We start from the raw sequence: 7,878 nt of genomic DNA, 5'->3' as shown, positions 1-7,878 counted from the left end.
GAAAAGGGTGACATTCCCTCTCCGGGTCAGGTCCTTCCCCAGGTGGAGGAATTTAAGTATCTTGGGGTCTTGTTCAGGAGTGAGGGAAGAATGGAGCGGGAGATCAATGGGCGGATCAGTGCAGCGTCTGCATTGATGCGGACTCTGCATCAGTTCGTCGTGGTGAAGAAGGAGCTAAGCCTAAAGGCGAGGGTCCTATTTATCAGCCAATCTCCGTTCCCACCTTCATCTATAGTCACGAGCTGTGGGTTGTGACTGAAAGAACGAGATCCCGGATACAAGCGGCTGAAATGAGTTACCTCCGCAGGATGTCTGGACTCTCCTTTAGAGATAGGTTGATAAGCTCGGTCATCCGGGAGGGGCTCGGAGTAGACCCGCTGCTCCTCCGTATCGAGAGGAGCCAGATGAGTTGGTGTTGCACCCTGCATTTTATCTTGAAACACAGGGATAAATAATCACAATAGTGATTCGTTGTTGCTTCCTCAATGCAGCTTTACTGATATCAGGAAAATCTCCCGTGGTTCAAGCTATGTGCATCAAGGCATCAATAATTCGAATACCCATATACATCCAATCCAAACTAGTGGTATGGGCATCAAGGCTCAAGGCATCAATAATTGAATATCGATATACATCCAATCCAAACTAGTTGTACATCCCCAACATGCGATCGTTAATAAATTAAACACTTGAGCATGTCACACTCTCCCCCACAAAACAAATGTCGTCTCGACATCAGTACATTCCAAGTATCTCTCCACTTGTTGGTTGATTCATGTTCCAAACTCTGCTTCTCTGTTTCCACTTTTTCCAACTGGCGTGCTGTAATTCGAAGTTCTTCTACAGTGGCTTGGAGCCTCTGATTGTCCGCCTCCATTTCCTGAATGTCAGCCTCCAAACGATGGATTTTCCGCTCAGCATTACCAAGGGAAGTTTGCAGTTGTTGATTATTGGAGTCCAGAGCTCTGTATTTGGCCTCCAGACGCTCTGGTGCTTGTTGGAATTAGTGACGCATGCTGGCAAGCCATTGAAGATGCTGTCATGGCTGGAGCTGCTGCTTCTCGAGCCAGGAGAGAGATTTTGTGATCCAATAGAAAGAGGGGCACCTTTAGGATTACAGTCCAGCCCCAGTTCCAAGTCTGATGCAACTGCTTTAAAAAGTTTGCCACTATTTTTTTTCTCTAACTCTTCTAACTGTCCTTTTTCCTCAATATGATGGACTCTATTTTCTGAAATTTGAAAGACAGGCTGGGCTTCCTCTGGATCTTCATGTTCAGGATCTGTATTAAATATCTTCTGTTTCACTGGCTGTGTAAATGGCTTGTTTTCATTTGTCAATAACTTCCAGCCACTACACCAAAGCGACTGTTGGGCATCATCCTTCTCACTGTAGTGAGTATGTTTGTAGGACTGCATGCTTTTGTGAATATGGACAGATCTGAGCTCTTCGACAGTCTGGAGAAGACTTTGGTTCTCCTTATCCAGTTTTAACAGTCGACTACGGATCTGCTCACTCACCTCCTCACTTAGAGTCTGCCGCCCCTGAAAGTTGTCATTAGTTTCAGATAGTTGTTTTATCTCCCATCCTAGGTGCTGAGACTCCTCCATGCTCCTCTTCTGAGCTAAACACAAAGTCAAGTTTTCATCCTGCAGCTCCTCAATGCATTTACGATCTGCATCCCTTCCTTGTTCCATATCGTAGATCCGGGCCTTCAGCAGCAGGCTGTGCTTCTCCAGCTGGTGGATTTGATCTGAGCGTGCCCTCCAACCTGCCAATTGATCCTCAAACACCTCTTTGGTTTCCTGCAGTATTCTGTTATCCTCTTTGAGATCCTCCACTTTGGCCTTGTAAAACTCCATCTTGTGCATTTGCTCCCTGTAGCGTACCACCTCACTCTCCAGGTTGTCAGCTTTGATTGCGCGTTCTCTCAGCGCATCCAGTTCATCGCGGTAGGCGCGGGCTGCACGGGCGTCTACGAGCAGCTTCAAATTCTCCTGCTGGAGTCTCTTTATTTCTCCCTCCATGTTTTCCTGCTCGTGTCTGTTGTCCAGCAGTTGTTCATTCCTCTCTTCTAGCTCGTCTAAGTTGTCTGATCTTTGCCTTTGAATCGGCAAGTTCCACCATCAGGTGTTGCTGAGTTGCCACCTGCTGCTGTTGCATGCTGGGAGGATTGACGATGGACAGTGGACTGGATGTGCCACAAAGCACACGAACCACAACTTCCCTTTCCTGAGTTATCTCTGCTATAGTCTCTTGTTTTGGTATGGAGTTGATTGATGCAGCAGCTGTCTCATTTGCATATGACACTGAACAACACATCTGTAAGGAAGGCAGAGTCAAAGAGGACATTTCCTCTTTCATGGTTGACACTTGTCCCGCAGGGGCAACCACTAGCCGTTTAAAAGGGGCTTCTCTTAGTGGTCTGACACCTCGGATTTTACATCCAACTTGGAAGTGTTCTCTACTCCCACACCGATAACAGTGTGTGCACTGCACATCTCGCCCTCCGTGCTGACAAGCAAAACACCTCCTTGGGACATAAGCCGGGCGGCTAGTGTTCCAGTGGTGTGCTGGGGGCTGGCTGAAGTAATTTTGTTGGGCAGAAGGTGGCTGGGGGTCCCTAATTGGCCTTCTAACTGAGGGTGGGAGGTAGGACTGAGGCTGAAACATAAGCTGCTGTAGTGTCTCTTTGATCTGAGTTATTTCTGCACTGAGATCTTTAAGAGAAGCAACACTTGTCTTAAGTTCAGTCAACTCCGCTAGTACCTCAGGGGACACTTTTGGTTTTTCTTTTACAGGGCAATTGGTAGGTCGTAGGTCTTCTGACTGTACGTTGCTAAAATGTGTTGCTGCCTGTAGGGTACTAAACTTCTTTTTATTTCTCCATTAGCACAGGCTACATTTAACCACTCTAGTAAAAGCTCATCTGTAGTCTTACAGTCCAGCAAGAGGCTGCATATCTACCCTAACACTGTCACTCTGGAGACCAGTGAGAATCGTGTACAAGCACATGCACTGGACTAAACTTGGGTCATACTGGAGTCCTGATTCTGATTCTCGAGATGCAAACAGTACCTTCTGCCTAAGACACAAGACTCACATTAAGAAACTTTGAGGATTCTCTTTGATATGCTGCACTTCTGAAGCTAACTGCTTATAGAGGTCGGTAGCACTCCTCTCCTGAAAATGAGCGCATAGGATGCATTTGAAAATATAAATTTTATAAAAAGAAAGCCAAGCCATTTTTTATATATATGTTGTACTTACTGTTTGCTTCCTGAATGTAGCTTTACTGATAGAGAAAATATAAATTTTATAAAAAGAAAGACAAAAAATTGTTTACCTATATAGGTACCCGGACATTTCGTTGACGGACACTTCGTCGCCGGACGCTATATGTTGTACTTACTATTTGCTTCCTCAATGCAGCTTTACTGATATATATATATATATATATATATATATATATATATATATATATATATATATATATATATATATGTTGTGCTTACTGTTTGCTTCCTCAATGCAGCTTTACTGATATTAAGACAATCTCCCGTGGTTCAAGCTGAAAGCTCCCGTGGTTCAAACACGTGGTCCAAGCTGAAATCTCCCGTGGTTCAAGCACGTGGTTCAAGCACGTGGTTCAAGATCAAATCTCCCGTGGTTCAAGCTGAAATCTCCCGTGGTTCAAGCACGTGGTTCAAGCTGAAATCTCCCGTGGTTCAAGCTGAAATCTCTCGTGGTTCAAGCTGAAATCTCGCGTGGTTCTCCCGTGGTTCAAGCTGTGCATCAATAATCAAATACTGATATACATCCAATCCAAACTAGTGGCATGGGTACCAAGGCATCAATAATCGATTATCGATATGCATCCAATCCGAACATCCCCAACATGCGATCGTTGATAAATTAAACACTTTAGCACAGGGTCCCCAAACTTTTTCTTGTGAGGGCCACATAACTTTTCCCTTCTCTGATGGGGGGCCGGTGTCAGTTTGTAACAGAAAAAGTGTGACGATCGTAGGGGAGCTTAATTTTTTTAAATTGTTTTCCAGAAAGCCACACATAACCAAATAACCCTTTCCAGGTTCTTTACAGAAAAAAAGTCAGGAAACATATAATAACACTATTAATGAAATAAATAATAACTAAATAACCCTCTCTGAGTTCTTCACCGAAAAAACAGGAAATAAATAACACTATTTATGAAATAAATAATAACTAAATAACTCTCTCTGGGTTCTTCATAGAAAAAAAAGCCATGGAACATTAACTTTCTGTTGTGCCATGCACAATCTTCTCCCTTTGCTCTGAAGTTTATGCACGACACCACAACCGTCATTACAGAATCCCACGTCAACATTTTGCAGCACAGTGCTTGGTGGTGAATTTGGCAGTGGACTCGTAGCGGGGCGGTGAGACCCCTTTTTTCCAACTCCCGGTTCATGCGTCCCATTATTAGACCGCGAGTTTCGGCCACCATGCTAGGAGCCCTGTCAGTCGTGATGCTAGCTAGCTTTGACCAGTCCAGGTCCAACTTCTCCATGGTTTGGCACACTTTGCCAAAAATATCCTCTCCCGTTGTAGTCCCTTTGAGACTTTGGAGGGCTGCCAGATCCTCGCAAATCTCAAAGTTTGCGCTAACTCCACGAATAAAAATGAGCAGTTGCGCTGTGTCTTGCACGTCCGTGCTTTCATCCAGTGCTAATGAAAAAAAGTCAAATTATTTTGTCTTCTGCTGCAGCTGGGCATGTACATTACTCCCGATTTCTTCAACGCGTCTGGTCATTGTACTCACCGACAGACTTACGGCATTAAATGCATCTTTCTTCTCGGGACACACCTCCTCCGCGACAGTATCCATACATTTCTTAACAAACTCTCCGTCAGGGAAAGGCTTGCCGCTGCTTGCTATCAATTTAGCAACCCAAAAGCTGGCCCGAACGGATGCCTGGTTCTGCTGAGATAGTAGTCCACTTTTTCGCTTTGAGAGTTTGTCTGCTCGTATTTGGCCTTGCAATCTATCGTACTTGTCTTTGTGACGGGATTCATAGTGTCAGCAAAGATTGTATTCTTTGAATACCGCCACCGTCTCTTGACAAATGAGACAAACAGCCTTTTCTTTGCATTGAACAAAAAAATAATCGTTTGTCCACTCCAGGTTAAATACCCTGCATTCTGAATCAATTTTTCTCTCACCTAACTTTTTCGCCATTATTCCGTTCTCAAACAGGTTGCAGTTTTAATATGCTTGAATAGTCCGCGATGGTCCCAGGGCTCCGCCCTCACCTGCGATCGTCCAGATGTCTCGGTAACACTGCTCGTGCATGCAACGGTGGACGTGCCCGCATGCATCAAAGGGAAACACTCTCCCCGCGCGTGTCACCAAAGAAGCAATGCGAAGCCCCGCTTCACTGGGATGATTTGTGGGCTCAGCAGGGGTGCAATGAACCAAACACAAGAGTAAAACGTCCCAGTCTTCAAGGCCAAATAGGAAAAAAATCCGATAGCGTCTCTGGTATTGTTCAGAGGGCCGGTCCAAATGTGCCGGCGGGCTGCATCCCCCCCCCCCCCCCCAAAAAATCCGATAGCGTCTCTGGTATTGTTCAGAGGGCCGGTCCAAATGTGCCGGCGGGCCGTATCCGGCCCGCGGGCCGTAGTTTGGTGACCCCTGCTTTAGCATGTCACATATACACACACACAAACAGTTTACAAGAAATTACAATTAATATACTAATAGTCTCGATGTGTCTGTTCGGCGAGCTGTCTGGTTTACAAGAAATTACAATTAATATACTAATAGTCTCGATGTGTCTGTTCGCCGAGCTGTCTGGCGTCGTCGCGGGCTAAAAGTATACTAAGACTTTTATTTGTTTGATGAAAATGACCATATAAAGTATTTCAACACCTTGCTGTATTGCAAGTTCTCTTATTTAGAAATGTACATCATAGGTCCATGGCCACTGAGAGATAAACCACAAAGGAAAAATGTATGACTTTTTAGTGATTTATTTGCGTGATACCGCTGCAAATCAGTATTTGCACACCTGTCTATCAGTTAGAATTCCTCAAAATAAATGACCATAGATAGTAAGGCTTTTTTTCTTTAAATCGTCGCGGGTTAGGGGATAGTGGTTAAGGTTAGGATAGTCACGGATGACTATGCAAAGAGTACCTACAAGCCATTGCACATAATTTTTTATAAAATAATTTTATTTATTGCCTTTTATTTTAATGTCAAAGTTCCTTTAAACAATCTGAAGTAAAAACTCTCTCTCTCTCATGATTATAATTTTGAGAGCGAGAGATTACCTGGATGATCGCTTTCAACAGTAAAAACTCTCTCTCTCTCATGATTATAATTTTGAGAGCGAGCGAATCCGGCGACGAATTGTCCATCGACGAAATGTCCGGCGACGAAATATCTGTTCGACGAAATGTCTGTTCGACGAACTGTCTGGCGACGAAGCGTCCGTTCGACGAAACGTCCGGCAACGAAGTGTCCGGCAACGAAATGCCCGAGTACCCAGAAAATGAATGAATTAATGAATTAATGAATTACCCACAGGGGGAAATTTGGTTCAATCTATCAATTGGAAAAAGAGGATGACTATTTCTAAAGTGTAATTTTGGATCCCATGTTCACAAAATCAGTCTCCCAAATTCAATGGTGCTTAAAAAAGAGAAGTTATTTGCTAAGATTAAAAACTGAGAGGAAAATGAACAATTTAATGTATGTGAATTTGAATGTTCATAGAATATCCCACATGATGTTTTATCAATACAATGGAGATCAGCCATGGCAAAATTTAATTTATAAATCACCAAAGTGGGAACAGATTATTTTTGTGAATGTAAACAATTGTTTTTATTATGCTAAATTGGACGAAACTATAATAGAGAGTAGTAATATTTGGTGATTTGGAGTAAAGGGCTATTTGACATGCATTCTGTTCAGGTTTGATGTGCGGACTGTTTCAATTAGGGAGCAATGCAGGCCATTTGGCGAGTTGACAGTCATCACAGCTGAGAACACAGCATTGGAGAATTGGACAATAAGAAAAAGACTATTCTGCCAGGATAATTTTAAAGAAGCAATAATAATAACAAATAAATCTAATGAGAATTAAATTCAATGGCAAGGAATAAAACTATATAATTAGGGTACGACACTCGAGTTAGAATACAATTAACAGAGACTGGTATGTTTGATTTCGCTCTTGTATTTGACAATTTTATATGACACGTTTAAAGCCTGCATTTTAAATCACTTTTTAACCTTTTATTCTTAAGGCTTACTTATCCATACAAATTAGCATTGCTCTTGACAAACTTGCAAAATGGAAAAATTTGATAGTTTCTGTACTGGCTTCTCTTACTACTTTATTCTTCTTGTTTTTACTTCATAGTTGCTGTATTGTTCCATGTGTGGAAACTAGGATTAGGAGATTTATTTTTGTACTAGTAACCTACTGTTTTGGCTACTCAATTACGTACTTGCTATTTATGATCCTGCCATTCAGTGCTCTCCTACTGGCTCTCCTTCACTTGGCCATTTTGATGCTATTCTTACGGAATATTATGAAATAATATCTGTGACCCATGGTTAATTTGCTTTGAATGTGGAGTTTTATTGCTGATGGACCTTTATGTGGAAGACTGGGATCGCAGAACGGTGGAGGAAGAACTGCCAGAAAAAAGAGCTTCAATTGCAGACAATTTGGTCGTAGAGGATTTGATTTTTATATTTTCTTTCTCGTTTTTTTGTTAGCATAATCAAGAAAATTTTATGGTATGTATTTTTCTTTCTTGTGTACGTGACAATTGAGGGTTTTTTTACCATACTGAAGGTTTTGATATTTAAATTTTTACTT

The 7,878-nt window shown here is 42.5% G+C and overlaps 1 pseudogene; it reads right to left on the bottom strand.

Annotated features, from left to right (window-relative positions):
- Positions 1–840: 840 nt before the first annotated feature.
- LOC144077165 (girdin-like) lies at positions 841–2,161 on the bottom strand (annotated as a pseudogene).
- Positions 2,162–7,878: the final 5,717 nt, after the last annotated feature.

The sequence above is a fragment of the Stigmatopora argus genome, chromosome 7 (genome assembly GCF_051989625.1).
Source record: "Stigmatopora argus isolate UIUO_Sarg chromosome 7, RoL_Sarg_1.0, whole genome shotgun sequence".
In the NCBI taxonomy this organism is placed as follows: Eukaryota; Metazoa; Chordata; class Actinopteri; order Syngnathiformes; family Syngnathidae; genus Stigmatopora; species Stigmatopora argus.
This window is presented reverse-complemented; position numbering and strand designations above follow the sequence as displayed.